The sequence below is a fragment of the Chinchilla lanigera genome, unplaced genomic scaffold (genome assembly GCF_000276665.1).
Source record: "Chinchilla lanigera isolate Chin_1 unplaced genomic scaffold, ChiLan1.0 scaffold00035, whole genome shotgun sequence".
Lineage (NCBI taxonomy): Eukaryota > Metazoa > Chordata > Mammalia > Rodentia > Chinchillidae > Chinchilla > Chinchilla lanigera.
Genome location: NW_004955436.1, coordinates 19,355,731 through 19,377,959, shown reverse-complemented (window position 1 = coordinate 19,377,959; position 22,229 = coordinate 19,355,731). Strand labels below are relative to the sequence as shown.

Genomic DNA, 22,229 nt, shown 5'->3' with positions numbered 1-22,229 from the left:
TCAATAAGATATGATGACATCTCTAGGTATTATGAAGTGATTACCACAAGTAAGTTGATTCAAAAGCAGTACCTTACCCCAGACCTTAAAATTTATTTTTGGTGTGAACACTTCAAATCTATATTCTTCACAAATTTCAGATATGCAATACATTATTATTGGCAAGCTGTGCTATCATAATCACCATATTGTGCATTAGGACTTTAGAACTTATCTCATAATTGAAAGGTTATACTCTTGGATCAATATCTCCCCATTTCTCCCATTGCCCGTGCCCTAGTATTCTGCTGTTTCTGACTTCAGCTATATTACATTACACATACACATGAGATCATGCTCTATTTGTCTTGGACACAAGGGCACTTTCTGTTGTGTTCTAGAAGCTAGAATTGTACTTGCACATCTTGTTATCTTAGTATCATGAAGCTGATTGCTGATATTTATAGGACTGACATTGGAATAAACAAAACACAACTACTGTGCCTACTTCTCATCCTTCCCTAAACTACCAGTCTTGACATCTCTATTTGCCTTTTTGGAGTGTTTCAGATTTTATTTTTTCAGGAATGTCCTTTGTATTGCTATTTTCTGTATTTGCTATATAAAGTTGACCCCTTTATTTTCTTTAGTACTATCAAATCCAGTACAATTATGCTGCTCACTTACTTGTTTGTACATGGATTAGTGATTTTATTTTAAGAATATTAAACTAGACCATAAGCTACTGGCAGATAGTGTCAGTTTTTTATTTCCTTCTTTTTGTATTTTATTAGTGCATGTTTGTAATTCCTGAACTTTGCAATCATCTTGGGAGGTGGCTACATGTACTTATTACAGATTGTTTTTATAATTTCCTTTCCCTTTTCACCCTTTCCCTGCCTTTCTCTGGTTTCTCTATTACTGTTTACCTACTAATTGATATTCTTTGTTTTAACTCCTGTTATGGCCTATAATGTTTACCTTGATTGGAGTTATTAGGATCCTGTACATGAAACATCTTTCTTTGCCTTATGTCCCCTTTACCCATCTCCTCACCCCTTATCCTTATTCCCTTGGACCACTTCCTTATTGGGTGAGATCTATCCCCATTTTTTTTTCTGTTCATAATTTATCATTTTTTGTTTGCACTTTGTTTCCTTCAAATGAGAGATACCATGTATTATATAAACTGTGTGTCTGATTTCACTCAACATTATATTTTCCAGATGCATCCATTTTCCTACAAAGTTCTCAAATTTTTCATTTTTTATAGCAGAATAGTATTCCACTATATAGAGATACCATAATTTGTTTATCCAGTCCTCTGTTGATGGGTATACAGGTTGCTTTCACGATTTAGATATTATCAATTGTGCTGTACAAATATTGGTGTGCACGTATTGCTATAGTATGATGAACTAAACTCTTTGGGGAAGACACTTAGCAGAGGAATAACTGGCTCATCAGAGATTTCTGATTTCGTTTCTTTGAGAAATCTCCATGCTGATTAACTCAATGGTTGTACTAGTTTGCATTCCCACCACCAGTGCAGGAGGGTTCCTGTTTCACCACAGCCACACCAGCGTTTGTTACTGTTTGGTTTCCTAATGATTTGCATTTCTCTAATGGCCAGATGTTTAACACTTTTTTTTCACATATTGGTTAACCATTTGTATTTCTTCCTTTGTGAAGTGTCTGTTCATTTCTCTAGATCATTTCTTCACTGGCTCTTTAATATTGGGTGGTTTAGTATTTTTGAGTCCTTTTTTTAGTTCTCTGTCTGGGGAGTAGCAGGCAAAACTTTTTCCTATTCTTAGGTTTTCTCTTCACTCTACTGATTGATTCTTTTGCTGTACAGAAGCTTTTCAGTCTGACACAATCCCATTTGTTGATTCTTGCTGCTATTTCTTGTGCAGTTGAGCTTCTGTTTAGATAACCCTTTTTTATACCTATGTCCTCAAGTCTTTTAGGTATTTTGTCTTCCAGAAGTATTAATGTCTCTCTTTTAATGTTTAGACCTTTAATCCATTTTGATTTTTAATTCAGTGCATGGTGAGAGACAAGGGCTTGTTTCATTCTTCTATAAACAGATAACCTGTTTTTCCAACACCGCGTGTTGAATAGGTTACCTTTCCTCCAACATATGCTTTTGGACCTTCTGAGGAAGATCAAATAGTTGAGTATGTCTGGGAGATTTCTGTATCCTCTATTCTGTTCCACCTGTGACCCATTGGTTGTTTGGTAGTATATTGTTATTTTTCCAGGAGCATTTGTATTTTTAAAAAGTTCTGATCTTGTTGATTTCTATTTTTATTGAACAGTGGTTAGATAGTATGCATGGGGTAATTTCAGTTATTTTTTATTTAGTTAATCAGAATTTGTGGACTAGTATGTGATCTATTCTGGAAAAAATACCATGTACTACTGAAATAAATGTACACTTTGTTGCACAGGCATGGAACATTCTCACAGATATAGATATAGATTGATATATAGATATACAGATATATAGGTATATATAGATATAGATGTATATAGATATAGATGATATAGATATTGATTTGGATGATATAGATATAGATATTGATAGAATGTCCATATGTTCAAGGATGTGGTTCATCTCTGAAATTTCTTTATTAGATTTGTTTAGCTGGTCTGTCTCTTTGCAAAAGTGGGATGTTAAAATTCCCTACAATAGCCGGGAGTGGTGGCACATGCCTGTAATCCCAGCACTTGGGAGGCTGAGGCAGGAGGATCGCTGTGAGTTCGAGACCAGCCTGGGCTACAAAGTGAGCTCAAGGCCAGCCTGAACTGCATAGTGAGACCTTGTCTCAAAAAAAAATTCCCTACAATAATTATATTAATTTTTATCTGACCTTTTAGTTTCAGCAGTTTTTGTTTTATGCAGACAGGTGCTCAGGTGTTCAGTGCATGTATGTTTAACAATGCTATCTCTTCATGTTGCACTGTTTCTTTAATTAGCATGTAGACCTTGTTTGTAGACATTTTCAAATCCATTTTAACTTGAAGTTTACCATATCTGATATTAGAATTGCTATCCCTGCTTATATTCAGAGTCCTGATGCATGGAATGTTGTTTTCTATCCTTTAAATTTTAGTCTATGAATATCTTTTTGCATTAGATGATTTTCTTGAATCAAAGAAATTGTTGGATTCTATTTTTATCCAGTCTTCCAGGTTGTGTATTTTGATTGGAAAGTTGAGGGTATTAACACTGAAAGATGTGACTGAAATATGTTGTCATTTACTACCATTATCTTCTTTATCTGTTGGTAACTCATTTCTTTTACTTTCTCTAGTGTTTTTTGTTGGTATTTATTCATTGACTTCATTAGTTTCCTCCGTGCTTTAGGTACATTTCTGTGGAGAACATTCCCGAGTGTTTTCTCTACAGCCAGTTTAGCATTAATATATCTCTGCATTGGTCTTTCCTATGGAAATAAATTATTTCTCCATCTACTTTGAAGGAGAGCTTTCCTGGGTAAGTTAATCTGGGATGGAATTTATTCACTCTTTTGATTTGAAATACTTCACTCTAAGATCTTGCCTTCAGGCTTCATGCTGAAAAATGTGCTGTGATTCTCACTGGTTTATCTTTATATGTGATATTTTGTTTTTCTCTGACTGTCTTTAAAATCCTGGGGATTTTGGCTCAATACCTGTGAATTTGCTAAGAACATACCTTGGTGAACTTCTGCTTTCATCATAATCATTTGGAGTTCTACAAGCATCATTTACTTGCATCTGGGATGCTTTCTCTCATAATCTCCTGAGAAGGTTGGTGAACCCATCTGTGAAATCTTCTAGATTTTGTCTAACTCCAATTATTCTTCTTGTTATCATCTAGTAGCTACTGGAAAGTCTTCTCTTGTTTCTCTTATTTTCTTTTTGGCTTCTTTGAGCTCTTTACTGTAGTTCACTATTTTGTCCTCAATATCAGATGCTTTATGTTCACACTGGTCATTTCTGAAATGGATGAATTCTCTACTGTTTCTTATTTCAGGAATTTTTGTCAAATATTTTTGAAGACTCTATATCTTTGTTTAATCTGTCATTCTAATTTTGAACTGTGTTGGTGAGTTTGTGCAGTTTCTTGATTATTTCCCCAAAATTTACTGGGGGCATATTGAGTGTAATTGCTGCAAAGTTTTGGTTCATTTTCTCCTTGAACTCATGTATTTTCTTTGACCCTTTTAAGACCTTTGATAGACTTTTGCTATCTGGTATTTGTTTTCTTCTCCCTATGTAAAACTTTACTCTATCTTGAGGGATCTGGGGTGTAGGAGATATTCTACTTCCTTGTTCCCTTGTTATCATACTTGTGTCAGTATTTATCTATCAATGCATGTACATTTTTAATTATATGAGTCCCCATCCTTTCTCTTCTTCCTTTTGTGGAGGTTAATGCAGGTTGGGGACTAGAAAAGTGAGAATAGAGGTTATGTGGTTATATGGAGCTTTTAAGTTGGATGTTGCCTCTCTATGAATAATTTTAAGCTTTGTATGTCTAATTGTAGTATTTACTCTTTCTATTATTTACTGTAAGTGATTTTGACTCTGTCCCTATGTTTTTGATCCAAGAATTGCTTCAGTTTATAACAGCATCTACATATTCAATTTTATAACATTTCCATTTGATAATCCTTGCAGGTAGTCTTCCCGCTTTGTCTATTCTCTAAATGAGGGAGAGAACCTGGACACCTATTAAATCAGAGCCAAGGAAAGCACAGAAATACAAGAGTAGACACCTAATACACACATGAAACCATAAAAGAATATAACTCCACATTACTCAACAACTTAAGAAACATACAAAAATGCAAACCAATAAGACGTCTGATGGGAATATGGAACAGATGTTCCAATGAGCCATTGCATATGTGACTCCCCAATATCTTCTTCACCAGATAATCTGAGTGTGCACACCTCAGTACCACTATGATCCCTCCACTGCAACACCGGAGTTAATTCAGACTCAGAACCACTTTCTGTCAGGTTGCAGGCATTTTTGCAAGGTTTGATCCTGTCCAAGTTCTTGGGTTAGGAACTTTTGCTGTCTCTTTTACTGGATGCAATGGTGGATTTGGTAGAAAAGTTCACTGGCATTACATTGTCCTCTGAGTCAGGATTATTCCTATTAAATCAATTCAGCTACAGCAGTAACAGTCTAATCTGTTTCAGTGGTGTCTATCAGAGCTGGTTGAGAAATAACATACCAAACATAGCCCCTGCTTTGGGTCTCCCTTTAGCAATGGGAACACAGCACCAGTGTAAACTTCCAGGCCTGGATAACTCCAGCTCAATATAATGCTTGGTCACAGGTCCTGAGTCTGTGGTTGCTAGTCACTGCCTTTTAACTGGGCTCACTTCACTCTGCTCTCCAACTATCAGTCTTCTTGAGTATCTTTCCCCCATTAACTCTGGGACTTTGGCAGTATAAAGCCACCAGGGGCCTGCTCTGGGATTGAAGTTCGAACTCCCAGTCCTTTCCCACAATGTCTCTCATCCTGCACCTGCACTGCGCAGCTATGTCCTGGGGCACTTATAATGCACAGACTCACCTCCTATTTCCACCGGAAGGTCACTCAGAATCAGAGACTTGCTTTCTTCTCACCATCTCCAATTCCAGACTCAGACCTTGTCTTGGATAAGCCGGGCTGCTGGAATTCACTGCTTTGCCATTTTGTCCTCCCTCCTATGTTTCTTGTTGATGTTCTCTGAATCTCTCTGACGTGACTCTTCCTCTACTCAGCCATGTTTTTGATCTTCCCTAGCTTATTTCTTCTCTGTGAATCTTTTTTCAGCTTCTGTGATGTGATTCTTTCTCTAGTCAGCCATGCTGCATCTGCTGTTTCAGACTTTTGCCTTGTCCAGGAACAGGTCCATTATTTGACTGGAACCTCTGCCGTCCCGTGCAGAGGGGCAGTAATACAGAGGCAGCTCCAAGTTGGTGGTGGCTGAGGTGAGCAATGGAATCCACAGTTGTGGAGCTGGTTGGGGAGCAGCCCACAAGTCAGAGCATTCCGCAGGGGCTACAGGTCTGAGTGTTCTTCCCCTGGATCGCGGGTCCTGACAATGAGAAAATTTTAATGACCATTTATGTCTAGCCCCTAGAATAGAGTCCTAGAAGGAATAAACATCAAGGGAATATTTTTGAATATTGCATCTGCATGAATATTTAGTCTATCTGGGTTTAACTGTAAAAGAAAAGAAAGAAATATTATCAAAATATTTTCTTTTTGTTTTTAAAATACAATCTTGGCTGACGGGTCTTCTGATTTTCATGTAATGATAAAAAAGAATAAAATTCCTTAAAACTTCTTAATGCATTCATATAATTTTAAAGTACAAAAATCACCATGTAGTTAAAACAATGTCATCTAAATCTTGTTCAACATTTTGGAGAAGATATCATTTTGTGTCATGTCTTCTGAATAGTTTATATATAGTTATAAAGGTACTGATACTATGTTTACCCTTATCTAGTTACAGCTAATTAATTAGCATCTATATGAACTCAATCACTAGGGTGGATGGAAATTTTTCACTGACCAAAAAACCTAATTCAGGCTTATTACATTTTAATTTTTGTTTTGCAACTTTATGTGTTAGCTTTCCAGTCACTAGAACAAGATACCTGACCTCAATGATTTAATTTGCTAATAGTTCCGAAGACTTTAGTCCGTGGTTGGCTGGCTCCAGCACAGAAACATCATGGTGGAGAAACCTAACAAAGAAAAGCTGTTAAACTCATGGCAGGTTGATGGTAGAGGGAAGGAAGGAGCAGTGGAGACAGATACACCTCTGAAACCATGACCTCATTGACAACCTCTGCCAGCCAGGTCCCACTCCTAACATCATATTTCACTGTGAATTTATTGATGTATTGATCCAGTGGTGAGTATAGAGCCCCCAAATTGAATCATTTTCCCAAAGCTCTACCTGTGAACACATAAGCTTTTGGAGAGACATTGTAGTTCTAAACCACAAGAGTCAATATTTCCCTGAGACAAAATCAATAGAAAGGTACAGGAATGATAGATATAGATGACAGTTATAGATATAGAAATAGTTATAGATAAGAAAGAGGGTACACAACACACATATATCCATACATGAATGAGAGGAGATATACTAGGGCAATTGTCTCACACAATTATGAATGCTAAAGAAGAAGTCTCAGAACAGACTGTCTACAAGCTGGAGACTCGTACATGCCAAGTGCAACTTTGTCCAAACTTCAAAGCCTCATATCCAAGCAAGCCAATGGCAAAGTGCTTGCTACAAAGCTGAGTTCCTGAGTATCTTGGAAGCTGCTGATACAACTCAGAATTTCCATAGCTGAATTTTGATGTCCAATAGCAGAAAGGGCAGAGTCCAAAAGAGAGTGACAGGACATCCTTTGCTCTGGCTCCTTGTTCTACCTGGGCCTCAGTGACTGGGATTTTTCCCACCCACACTCAGGGTGAGCACTCCCTCTCAGGCTACTGACTCACAATTTAATTTCCTCTGGAAATATCCTCATGGGTACACACAAGTGATGCTGCTTTACTAGTGCTACAGGCATCCCTTAAACCAGTCAAGATGTCACCTAAAACTATTCCCAGTTTTCCATCAGTTAGCATTTCCAACTTACCAAGTTCCCCAATATTGGTATTTTGCCATTATAAAAATAAAGAATGCAGAGTAATTAGAAATAATTAAAGATAAAACTGTGCAGCAACTTTTCTTCATTCCAAATAAGCATAAAATTAAATACTTTTCATTTTTTATTAATTTTCTAATCATGTTTCCTATTTCACATATGAAAAACATCTTATATTTATGCCTTATAAAATGACATTTTTAATGACATTACAACTTATTAAGATGGATGTGCATCTGGATATATTGAATGTATTTGTTCCTTTCTAATTTGACACATTCAAATTTCTAATTTGCAACAACTCTTATGTGCTAATATAAATAAGGAAAAACACAGAATTATTCTCCCAAACCATCCAAAATTTTGGAAATGTTAGCTTTTCTGAAAACACACATGTTTCACAGAATTTAAAAATTCTTTTCTAACAATTCATTTTGCTTCTATACCTAAGATTAATGCATAATAGTAATATAGGTCAAACATATAGCTTTTTAAACATGAGTAGAGTATTGTGAATAACTGCAGCTATATTTTTTTATAGATAATGTGAAAAATCTGAGGGCCACTTCAAACTGACCAGATTTTTATCTCTGTCTTGAATATCTGATACCATCAGTGGCAGTCTATTTTTGGAATTGAAAACCAGTTTGGTCACAGCACAAGTGGAGTGACTGAAGGCTTGGGTAATGGGCTATAAAATCTTTCCCATCTAGGTCACTGATTGATTTGAGACTGTCACCAAGGTAGGTAGAAAAACAGTGATTGCTGCCGTATAGGAACTGTCAAATCATATGAAATGAGAATATGGTCTCAATTCTAGTAGACACATTTCCTCTCTACCCACATAACACACGCTCGTGTACACACACACACACACACACACACAAAAAGACACTCACACTCACACCCCTAATGATTTCTTGGGTCATTTCAGAGCAGAGTAAAATATAAAATACTCTTGGGATAATTCTTTTCCTCTGAAATTGAAGTACAGAAGAGGAACTATTTTGATTAATTCATCCAAGTGTTTTTAGCAGCCAATTTCTGCTCCAGAATTAAGTGAGTACATTTTACCAGGGGGACTCTTTTGTGCTTTTGGTTTTTATTCCATTCTAATGAAGAGATGCAGGGTTCTTGTGTTGTTTGTCTTTTGCTCTTTCACTATATGGCCCCGTAAAGCTATTAATATTTGTAAGAAGCACCATTTGTCTGAATGATTTGACCTAATAAAAATGGAACAAGAATTTAGTTTGATCAGCAAAGAATGTAGAAATTTACTTAAGTAGTAAAGAATGCAGCGGCCTGACTTCGGTATTATGTTTCACCTCATGATTCAGGCATCTTGTTTTCCTTAAATGGTTTCACAAGCAGGAGGGTGACCCAGTGCAGATTCGCAGTGGCTGCAGAGAGAGCAGCTAAACAGCAGATTTAATGAGGTTGGAATTTCACACAATGCCTTATTCAAAGAATTCAAGCAGCCAGAGAGCAGTTGTGGTGAATTGCAGTTGCCCAGGGCTTTGCATCAAGAAGCAAAATCTTTTCCCACAAATAGTTTATAAATGTTCAAAAATAGATGTCAATTTCATTTAGCTTTAAGATTTAAACATTTGCCAAGGTGGGGAATTCAAGTACTCACATTGTTAAAATTAAGGAAATTAGTTTATGGTCTAAAAATACAGAGCTGCAATTATTTCTCTAAGGTCAAAAGAATAAAAAATATTTCCTAAGAGATTTTGATGTGCTGGAAGTTTACCTTTTTCCTTTCTCACTTTATGTTTGTGCCATATCTTACATCTTATATTGCATTTCTTATTTGTCTATCTCCCCTACTTAAATTTCAACTCCATGAAGATAGGTATTAATGCACCTTAAAGACTCAATATGTGGTTGCTGAATGAATATTGAATAGAAAATGATGATCATTCATTCATATGCTGCATGCTCAACTGAGAAATAAAAGCACTTACATTTTTACTCTATCTTATTCCCTTAAGAGCTATCAAGGTAAAAATTTGACAGATAGTTCACTTTTTTATGAAGGTAATGATCAGCTTTAATTTCATGAATTCAACATTCGGTTTCTATGAAATTCCTTTTCATTTTCATCATGGAATTATTGTTCTAGGTAGGCCATTTTTACATTATTTTAGACCTGATGATAAAACTACAATTATAAAAAGGACAGATACTGCAGCTTCTAGGAATTCATATTAGAAATGAGAACAACCTCTCCTTGTATTAGAACTCTGTGATTTTGAACATTTCTATTGAATCATTGATCACTTTTGAACCATGCAGTCCCAAAAAGTCATAGGTCAAGGATGCCCACTCTCACCACTCCCTTTGATATAGTCCTCAAATATCATCCACAACAATTAGAAAAGTGAAAGGAAAAAAAAAGAAATATGGACAGGAAAGGAATATGTTAAATTACCATTATCTGCTAATGACATGGTCCTCTACATAGAAAACTCCAAAAATTCCAACAAAAACTCCTAGAAATAATAACTGAATTTGATAGCATAGCAGGATGCGAAGCCAATACTCAACAATCAATAACATTCCTGTAAACTAATATCTTATTCACTAAGAGAGAAACTAGAGAAACAAGACCTTTCACAATAACTTCAAGCAAAATGAAGTATTTTGGAATCAACCAAGCTAATGAAGAAAGTGGAAGACTACTATAATGAAAAGTATAGTACCCTGAATAAGGAGAGCAAAAAAAGATATCAAAAAATGGAAAGATATTTCCTGTTTTTGGAGAGGCAGAACAATATAGTGAAAATGACCATATTTTCAAAAGTGTTATACAGACTTAATCCCAATCAAAATATACATAGCACCCCGTACAGAACAAGAGAAAACAAGTCTAAAATGCATATGAAACCAGAAGAAGCCTAGAATAGGAAATCAATTGTGGGCCACAGTGTAAGACTCCAAAATCCCAGACAAGTTATACTACAAAGCTGTAGTCATAAAAACAGTCTTGTATTGGTAAACAACAACAAAAGACAAACAAGCACAAAATAAAACAGACTTGTAGATCTACGTAACAGAACAGAGGATGCACAACAACTCCGGGTATGCTTATCTTTAATAAATGGGCCAAACACTGTCACTGAAGGAAAGATGGCCTATTCAGCAAATAATGGTGAGAAAATTTGCCATTCACATCCTGAAGATTAAACCTAGATCCATATCTCTCACCAAGCACTAAACGAAAATAACAATAGGTCAAAGATTTAAACATTAAAATAGAAGCAATCTGATTTGAATATAAATAGGTAAAATGTCTTAAAAACATAGCTCTAGGTGAAGATTTTATGAACAAAGCTGTGGTAGATCAGGAAATATTGTCCAAAATATCAACAAGTAGGATCACATCAAATTAGAAAGCTTCTGCACAGTAAGGGAAATCAACATAGTGAAGAGGCAACCTACAGAATGGCAAAAACTTTTGACAGCCACTCTGCAGACAGAAAACTATTATCTAGAATATATGAACTCTAAATATTAGATCCCATCCCAAATGTGAGTACCCAAACTAAAAACAGGCATCTTAAATGAACACATATTCCAGATGAAGAAGTACAAATGTTTAACAAATACAGAAAAAAAAAATATTCAACATCACTGCAAATTAAAACAACACTGAGCCTCAATCTCACCTCAGAAAGTATGGCTATCACCAAGAAATCAACCAATAACAAATGCTGAGAAGGCTGTGAAGACAAAGGAACCTTTTTCTCTTGGTGGGAGTATAAACTGGTACAACCACTGTGGAAAACATTATGGAGATTCTTCAAGAAACTACAACTAGAGGTTTCGTTCAGCTCAGATGTTCCCCTTCTAGGTAGCTTCCATAAAAAGTTAGAGACATCATATTACAGTGATACATGCTACCCATGTTTATAGCTGCAAATTTATAATAGCTCAATTTTAGAAGCAGCCTATATACTCATCAACAAATTAATGGAGGAAGAAGTTGTGATATTATATGCAGTGAAGTACTTCTCTGCCATAAAGGACAAACCCAGGTATTTTTAGGTAAATGAATGTACCTTGAGATCAAAATGTTAAGTGAAATAAATCAGGCACATACGTTTAAAAATCATATCACTTCACTTATGTGAGAAATCCAAAGTATAAACACAACCAAATTGTAGAACAGACATCATGAAGTTGGAAGAACTTGTTCAAATGGAAAAGGGAACAAGAGAGGGATGGAGGGAGAAGGGAAGGAAGGGAAAGGATTTAAGAAGAGAAAAATCACTGAAAGTGAAAAACTGGAAGTAGAGCTTCCGTAATGTGAAAGGGAAGAAGTGTTGGAGGGAGGGGAGGAGAAAGGGACCAAAAAGACTTAAGATATGCAGTATACATGGTCACATCCCCCGTGGTGAATGTAATTGCTGTGTACTGCAAATATCTACTAACAAAAATAAAATGTGAGAAAAGACATTTTTAAAAAGTCAATGAAATAAAGGATATTGGGCTAGGAGTTCAGTGATCATACAAATTATCATCTAAATTTGGACACTTTTGTCTTGAAAAAAAAAAAAAAAACCTCTCAAGTTACTGGAAAAACAAGCATGAAAGACTCTGCAAGGGGAACAAACCAGAGTGTCAGGTCACCTTCAGTGAAAGCATCCTGACCCAGAGCACAGTTAGCACTATTGCAGATGATTTCCAGTTCCATTTTCCAAGTTGTGCATTTACAATGTCTTTGCAAAGCCTCAACTCAGACTTGACTGGAAATATAAAACAATTTTTTCATTTTGCTAGAAAGAAAATAATTTTTTACCTCAGTGCTGTCATTGAATAACTATCTTTAAACTGGGGTTCTTTCTAAGAATATGAGTCTACGGCCATACCACCCTAAACACGCCTGATCTCATCTAAGAATATGAAAGCAGACAACTACGATCGAGTTAATTTATTGGTTCTAACATTCTAGAGCAACTCTTTCCTAGCATCGATTATTTGTTTATTTTCTGATAATTATTTTCGTAATTTAATTAATACTTATTTGCAAAAACCACAATTTTCCATTCATTCATCTTATTAGATAATTCCAAGTATTAGATAATTCCATTGCTCTTATATGATATCTTCATGAGAGTTGAAACACATGCATGAGCATATTTTCTGAAGGGATATAATATATTTATCATTTGCTTTGATACTTCAGTAGTCTATAATATTTGTGGTTCATTATATTAAATTATTACAAATTATGAATCAGATGACATAACATTAACCAAATTAAATTAATTACATTAAATTCACATTGTTTAAGTTTCATTTAACTTTTTAATATTGTTTTTTAATAAGATGCATTATGTAATTTATTTCTTTCTTTTTGGGTATTTATCAAGTGGTTATTAACAATGCATTTAAATCTAAAAAATAAAGTTCTCCTACATAATGTCTGACTTCACTCATTATTGCACTAGTGAGAACGAGCATTATTTCTGAAATAGCAATGTCTGTCACATCCCTAAAAATAGTCGACAGATAACTCAACTTTGGTGAAACAAGAATTTTAGAGTGGGTGAAAAAGTATTTCATGCATTGCACTTTCAGAGGTGTTACAGTATTTCAGTGTTATCAAATAACTCTAAGACTATTACCTTACACCAAGTGCCCACCAAAGAAAAGACTAACAGACTTAAACTGTGTTCATTTGTTGTGTTACAAAATTAGCAGTTTATTTTGTTGACATCATTGAAGAAAGAATTTGATATTGCCTATTTCCTTCTAAAGTTGAATATTTATATGTTCTATGTTTCAGAATTCTACTCTGACATATGCACTTAGGAGAAACCCTTGCACGTAAACTATGAGACTTTGTAAGTATAACATAACAGCAAAACCTGGAATTCATTTGAACACTCACTATGTATAACCAGATGAATAAATCTTGTGTTCATGTTTCGTTGCCATATACCACAGTAGTCAAACTAAATGAACTATACAAATGTTCCATAGCATGGATGAATCACAGCAACACACTCTCAGTGAAACCTTTGTGAACAACTTTGTTGGCACTGAGAGCAAAAGACTCCCCTCTCATATGGAAAATATGATCATATTAGGCTGGGGATATAGCTCAGCGCCACAGTGCCTGCCTGGCAAGTGTGAGGTCATGAGTTCAATTTCCAGTACCAAAAGGAAAAGAAGAAAACATGACCAAATTACTAATTATGTTTACCAACTACAGGCACAACATTTTAGAAATGGTGCCGGTTTTAAGAGATTCTTTATGCCCACATTGAAATGTTCTATTTTTGTGCATTTGCATTTCACAATTATACTAGTGTTGAAAATATTTCTTAATGAGAAAAATTTAAATATAAATGCAAATTCAGCTCACCTTTTCCCAAAACAAAGATAGTGAAAGATTGTTTTTCAATCAGCTAAGCATATTTATTAAATCCTAGAGCTCTCTGTTATGAACAATTAAATCATCTAAAGCTATTCAAGAATGACTGGAACTCGTCACTGGCTCTGAAAGCAAAATATTTCTTCCATACTTGACAATCAATAACAAAATCTAGGATATATTTCACTTAATGAGCATTTATTTATTATGTAGTGACTGTAGGGAAATATGCCTTTGTGAACAATAAACACATAATTTAGCTTCTCTTTCAATATTTTTTGTAAGATAGAGGTCTAAAAGTTCTCTATTTTTACCAAGGTGTACAATAAAATGCTACAGCACTAGGAATATGCCATACAGATGTCATTATCTCTTTAGTCTTGGCAGAATCTGCCCCAGGCAAGATTGTGATGGAGAGGATTGACACTGACACCACCAGACCTACTTTCAGCAGCTTTTCCCCCTCTCTTCAGAGTGCTTCTTTTTTCATCCTTCAGGAACTCTATATCATTGTGAAACTCCCTGACCTCTGCCAATTAAATGTGCTCCCAGCAAAGGGTTCAGTCTCACTTGTTCATCCCTCACTGTCAATTTAAGGAAAGGTATTACTTTACCAGGGTTCTTGACATTTGAAGCTATCATTCTAATTGTGGAATTGGTGGCTTTGTCCTCTGGAAAATCAGATCAACTACTTAAGGGGACTTACCTTCTAATGTAAAAGTCATAGCTTCCCTGACTTGGTGAGGAAAAAGAAAAAGAAACTTACCAAAGAGTCACTTCTATAAGCAAACATGAGTGATTGAAAGATTAATGCTCAATTAGTGATTCCTAGGTTGCCAATTAAACCTCCTGACCACTCAGTTACTAATGATGGCAGTTACCGTACACAGGGCTTGTCATTGTTTGCAGATCTGTCTCTTAGCTTTATGACCAGTGTAACATATTGTTCAAACTGAGCCCTGTCAACATTAATTGTTTCACACTACAGTAGCTCTGCTGCTACTGTCATTGCCAAGGTATTAATATTGATTCAGGCCCACTACATTGTGTCCTCGAAGCCTCTCTTCTTCTTGAATTCGATAGGATTATTTGCACTATTTCACTTTGTCATACAGCTCATGCATTAGTATTCAATGGTTTTCTGTGTCTATCATGCAATCCAGACTACATCTGAGAAACTAATTTCAGGGTTCTGGATTATTGAGGTTGTCTATCATAATCTTTAACTACAATCCTTTTATTCAATTATTAATTGTGAAGTTAAGATATACAAAGGACCAGTGTGAACTCATGGCATCTGTCTTACTTGCTTTTCTCTTGTTGAGCCAAAATGCCCAATGCCCAAAGTTAAAGGAGGAAAGATTTAACTCATGTGTTGTGGAGGTTTCAGTCCATGGTCAGCTGGCTCCAAGGTAGGGTGTCATGTGGCAGGAGGGCAGCAGTTCATGGCAGTGGAAAACAGCAAAAGCAGCAAGAGCAAAAGAAAAAAAACATGAGGAGAGAGAGGAAGCATCTTTCCCTTCCTGTAGTGGTTACTTGATTGTGTCAACTTGAGAAGTTTAGAAGCTTAACTAAATTGGCTCAGTAATTCCACACAGTAAGGTGTAGAGGACCTGCCCTAGGACAGCACATCACATGGATGGCATAAAAGGGAAAAGAGGAAGGTCAGATGGGCTTCCATTCTTTGGAGGAGCTTCAGTCTTTGCCTTTAGCTTGGACATTGTCTCCTAGCTTCTAGTGTAGACACTTTTCCCTTCTGTCCTGGTTTCTTCAGCCTTCTGGTATAGACTCATCAGCCTTCCATCATGGATACATTGGCCTCCTTACAAGGACTTGCATGGAATACTGCAGTGAACTCCAGACCTTGGACTGAAACCTTCAGTCTCCAATGTGCAGACACCCTCTGCACGCTTCCTTTCCAACCCTGTGGTTGACTGTAGTAAGCTGATCTTGTAATTTTTTATACATTAGTATATCCTAGGTTATATCTGGTGCTCTAGTAAAACCTTGACTGATATAGTCCTTTATATTGTATGCAGACTGCCTGCCCAAGGGCTGGTGTAGCACTCACACCCATAATCCCAGCACTAGACCACCTATTATTCACAAACTCTAGAAGGTTGCTCCCATGACTGCATGAGGTTTTGGGGAGACATCTCGACACAAACTACAACAGCATCCATTCTCTAAGTACCCCAGCAGATTTTCCTGAAAATGAAAGGAAGGACAATATATGCATTTCACTGGGACCTCAATTATAAAAATAATTGTGGAGGGGGAAACACATCTATGCTTGACAAAAGGGCTGCTGGCCTCTGGGCATTGCAAATATTGTAAGGAACCACATTTATTCTGCAAAAAACCTACACAAGGGGAGCCATCAGTAAGCTTTATAGGGATACATAGGTAAAAGCGTCACTAAGAGGGTAGTTCATCTGATTTTATGTCTATGTTTTCTACAAGGAACATGTGTGCATATTTACTAATAGATGAGCATTCTTATATTGAAGTAGATATGGACTGTTACTATGAATAAATAGTATATTATTTGTCTCTCTGTCTTTGTTCCCTCTGTCTCTGTCTCTCAATTTCAGATTGAGAAAACATTCCAAAGCCTTTGAAAAATATTAATTATTTCTTTTCTTAATTATTTTAGTACACACATGAAAACAAAATTACTAACTCAAACATGAAGCTTAATTTCAGTAACTGGTTTCAAACTTGTGACCTAAGAGTAGGATACTCTAGATTACATTGCATATCTCTTGGGCCATCCAAGTTTCTGTATATAATTATTTATGAATTTATGTTGTACTATATTAAAATCAGGTTAATTTAAATTGTTTTAATATACTTTCCAAAATGAAAGTGAATATTAAATGTTCTGGCACATGACCTCCAGATGTACTCAAAATGAAGATGATAAAGGAGGAGTATAATTAAACATCTGTTCATTAAGGAGATTACAGAAGACCACAGCAATGTAAAGAATTGTATTGAGTAAGGTTACATTCATTTAGAGAAAAGACTTCCAGTGCAATTATAAGTACAAACACTGGACTTGGAAAATTTTTCTTACATGTCTGCAGAAATTTATTTAAAAGTTGATATGTTGATGAATAATTATGCTCAGCTATTTATGAACCCACTCCCTGGGCCTGGCTCCAAGATGGAGAGTCATAACTGATGTGTTTGAACTTGTCGGAGAGTTAGAAACTTTTCTTTATCCTGCATGCACCCCAAGAGGCCTTGGAGATTACATATGTATACTAAGGCCAGGATTTGATTTAGTGCTTTTTGAATTACAGTGAGTTTTGTCTTTAGTATTTGTACACCATGTATTTCATCTTATCAGTAACTAACATTCTTTTTCATTCTCCACTGTATGCAACACTCAGTTGCCAACTTAAGAAAAGTCTCATGCCATCTTCTCATTTAGAATCCAAACACAGGGCTGATTGGAGGAAATCCCTCTTTCCTTGGGGAAACAGCACGTCTAATGTGAATAACTTGCATGCACATGAAAGATAAGCGATGATCCTTGTTGGCACTGTTGCTCTCTTATGCATTTCTAGAATCTTCTTGTAAGAAGATTTGACAGTGTTTGTGCAATCAGAAGTGTGGTAGAGCTCATCTTGTCATAAAGAAGGAGTAAGGTGAGAAACAGCTATGTTCTTCTATAATAGCTTCAGAGATGCAACAGTTAAAGCAGTATGTAAGAGTTTAGGCAATTCATAAATACAAATTTTTGGACAAACAACAAAGGTACATCTGGAGACCATGTACTCAAATGCATAAAACTAATGAAGATAATATAAAAAGATACCTAAATTAGATTTTCTTTCTTTTTTTCATACATGAATACATCAACATTTAAATTTTTATGCTGTAAGTGGAATGATTATACAGTGATGATGATTCCTTGCTTTTTACATTGTGGAAGTAGACACATACATAGCTTCTGTGTATATCTTTGTGCACAGTATTCCTCTTTTTATAGGAACTCCAAATAATACTGAATCAGGCCAAGCTCTAATATCACTTTTATTGGATTACCTATGTGTGGGGGGGAATCTCTCTTCAAAGGAGGTCACACAGCAAGTTACTTCATGTTAAAATTTCAGCATACAGATTTGCTGGTGGGAGTATATAATACTACACACAACAGGACTATTGGCAGCATTTAAATAGAGAAATATTGATTGTTAAAAGATATACATGGGTATACTGCCACAAACAGGATACAGATTAGTTTCATCATTCCAAAAATTCTCTTGACACTGTTGGTAATTAGTTCTCCCCACAATGACAGTGTCTGGTAAGCAGTGATTTGTTCTCATTATTTTGTCTTTGAAAAAAATATCTTGAAAATGAAATCATAAATACATAGACATTAAACCTGATTTTTTCTCTAGGCTTAAACTTTTTAGGAGTCATCCATATATTTGCATGAATCTGTAGATCTCTTTTATTTTTAAGGCTGAATAGCATTTTTTGGTAGGAATGTTAGCGCAATTCATTTGTCTATTCTCTTATCAGTTAATATTTCCATGATTCTCAGATGTTTTGGTATTCTAAATGAACCTTGGTAGACTTGTGCATAGATATTTATGTAAGTGTGTTAATTATTTCTATCCTGTTGGGTCAAGTCTCTAAATCATATAAAACTTTTGTGTTTACTCATATAAGAAACCACCACATTATTTTTCAAAATTATTGCACAATTTTTCATAGATATAAATGTACTATTTTTTCCACATTTATTATCAGTTACCAGTTGTATTTTGTTTGTTTGTTAATATTGGCCTTTCCAGTGGGTTTGTTCAGATGTCCACTGTTTTAGATTTAATTTACATGTTCCTAATAACTGAAAATGTTAAACACATTGTGTATATTTAGCAACTGTAATTCTTCTTTTGAGAAATATGTACAACTATTTGCCTGTATTTTTAGTGTATTTTTTCTCCTTTTGATGCAAAATATTTCTATTTACATTCTTTTAAAATAATTTATTGCATATACATTTTAACTTATGTATTTAAATTATATTTAAACTGATGCATAAAAACATAAAAGTTTTAAGTAGTTATGAGAAACCATGTGATCTTCTGATATAAGTATACATTGTGGACTGTATAAATCGTGTAACACTTATATCTCTTCAAAATTTTATAACTTTTTAAGTTGGTGAAAACTTTTAAAAGATTTTTTATAGTTTTTGATATATATATGTAGTATACTATTGATATTTATAGTCATGCTACAGTGCAATAGCACAGCAGAATTTTTTCTTCATGCATTTGTGATCTTATATTCACAACATTTCTTATTTACTTTTTTTTAAAGAACAGAATATATTTATTGAAAGAAAGAAAAAAAACTTCTGTCCAAGAGAGGGACAGAAGTGTGTCCGGGTGGATTACCCCTACATTTACTTTCAATTTCCTTAAAAGATTTTCAGTTAATGATATCAACAATATGAATATTTATGATTTTTGTGACTTCTGCAAAAATCACCCGGATTCTTTCTGTTTTTTACTAGAATTTTTGTAATTTTAGGGTTTATGTCATGATCTTGAATTAATTTTGTCTAATTTAAATGGTTTATTTATTTACTTTTGACTATGGATAATTTTCTTATTAAATTATCTTAACTTTGAATATCAATCAACTGTGTGTGTGTGTCTGTGTGTGTGTGTGTGTGTTTGAATCTTTTAGAAACACCCTTTCTCCTATTGCTCTGCATAATTTCTGTTCTTCAAATACCTCACCCTTATGATTAATGAAGTTTTAAAATATACCTCAAACCACAGTAACATGTACTTTACTTCAATTTTAAAGCTGAGATATAATTCACACAGCATCAAAGTCACAATTTTAAAATATCACAATTCAGTAAACAAGTTTGTGCAACTGTCATCTAATTTCAGAAAATTTTTATCACTCCAAAAATAAACCTGTTCTCTTGAGCAGTTACTGCTTATTCTTCCTCCTACAAATATTTGTTCTAGTATTTTGATGGGACCATTGTTCTTCTGTCTGAGTGAAAGGGACTCCTGACTCTTAAGGTTGCAAGAACAGGGCCAGCTCCCTATTTGGCTGAAAGAACAGAACATGTAGTTGCAGAGACTGTTCTTGTAACTAATGGAGTATGGTTTTATGGATTGTAGATTCATCTGTGATTCTTTTTATTTTCAGTTTCATACTTTTGCAGTAGGAAAACTACATGTGTGTGTTGCTTTATAACATGAGAGTATAATTTTATTTGGAAATCCAGATGGTGCAAAATTAAACAAGTTAAAATGACAATCTACTCAAGAAAGTGGGCCATAACCCAGTATCTGGATTTCTTATAAGAGAAGGGTAATTTGAATACAGGTACATTTTCCATGTTATCTCATTTACATTTCTCATTGTAGACATGAAATACCCAACACCTAAAGCTAAAGGAGGACACCTTTATTTTAGCTCCGTTTGTAGAGGTTTCAGTCCATATTTGGCTGGCTCCCAGGCAGAGTGGCATGGCGGAGGTGTTTTGCAGAGGAGAAATAGTTCATTGTGGGCAGAAGGTAGCAAAGTAGTAAGTTATGAAGAAGTAGCAGCCTGCCTCTTCCTTTTGTCTCTTCCAGGTTACTTGCCCTCTGGGTGGTACCATGAAGACAGAGTGTGGACCTTCCTATCATCTACAGTCAAAACTATGCCAAACCAATCAATGGGCTGATCTAGTAATCACACACCCTTAATCCTAGCATCATACAGCCTAGTTTCAGCCACCTTTCAAAAGTCCCGCCTATGACCACATGGGATCCTTCGGGGGAACATCTAGGCACAAGCCATAACACACGGGAACATGAAAATAGAAATTATAAAAATACATAAAGAAGACAAAGGAACCAAGGAATGCCAACAACGTAAGAACTCAGATGAGTCAATAAGGATCTTCCCCTAGAGCCTGCGGAGGGCACATGACTGTCTTAACACTTTGATTTCAGATTTACAGATTCTGTAAACCTGAGCAAACAGCTTTCTGCTTTACCTGTGGTTTGTAGCAATTTGATGCTCTGGCCTCGGGAAACTAACATAGCTGAGTATGTCTAAAATGATGGAAAATAAATTTCACATTTTTCTCTATACTTGGAATTTCCAGCATCCCTTATTTACTCTTCTAAATGTACTTTTCCACTTGATATATTTTTTATCTTGGAAAAACTGCTTTAAATGTTTCTAGTACTGTAAATCCATTGACAGTAGAGTCTGTTCTCCTTATTTTAGTTTTAATATCATAGCCATTTTTAACCTCTGAATACTTTTAATATCTGAATGTGATTATTAGATGTGGAATAATTCAATAGGAATGTCAGATAATAATTTTTTTTCTTTCTAATATTTTTATAATAGTGCTCCCTGGTCTACTGCATGTCTGTATTTCTAATGAGAATTCAGCTGTATTTTTGTGTCCTTGATTGCTACTTTGAATTTCTTAACCTTTGTTTCTTATCACTGTGATGTGGTGTCTAGGTGACTTAAAAATGTGTCTCCTTTTTTTTCTTTCTTTCTTCCTTCTTTTTAATATTTATGACCTCAGGTTTGTGGTTTATGTTGATTTATTAATTTTAGAAATAGTTTAGTTATTATTTATTCAAATATTTCCTGTGTTCCATTATAATTTTCTTTCCTTTTTGAGACTAGTTATTCATATATTCAATTTGATATTACCATACATTTCTTGGATATTGTTTTGTCTCTGTTTTTTTACTTACATGTTTCCTCATTGTGCTTTCATTATCAATTTCTGATTCGCTTGTCCTAATGTACAGTTCCTAATCCTTTCCTCAGCACTCTCTATTCTACTTATTCATCAGTAAAAATCCTAAATCTCTAATGTCATATATTTTTATTTCAAGCATTTCATTTGAGTTTATAGTTCTGTCACTCTTATAAGTTTAGATCTCTTCAGGAATGTTTTTTTACCTCTTATTATAATAATACCATTGATTAAATATGTTAGTGTGCTAATCATTGCTGTTCTCTAGAACTAATCTGGTCAATCCCATACTTAAAACTTTGTTGAATCTAGTTTTCTACTGCTTCATTTCTTTTTTTAATTTTAAAGAGAATCAAAACACAAAGTAACAGCAACATAGACAAAAACAAAGCATCACAAAACAATGAAAATGATATAGGGTTTCAAGACAAAAT

At 35.0% G+C, this 22,229-nt stretch overlaps 1 long non-coding RNA gene across 1 annotated transcript; it reads left to right on the top strand.

Annotated features, from left to right (window-relative positions):
• Positions 1-8,239: 8,239 nt before the first annotated feature.
• LOC106149039 lies at positions 8,240-20,969 on the top strand. Its single transcript, XR_001234942.1, has 3 exons — positions 8,240-8,328; positions 13,440-13,497; positions 20,660-20,969. It is a non-coding gene; the product is annotated as an uncharacterized LOC106149039 (long non-coding RNA).
• The last annotated feature ends 1,260 nt before the right edge of the window (positions 20,970-22,229 follow it).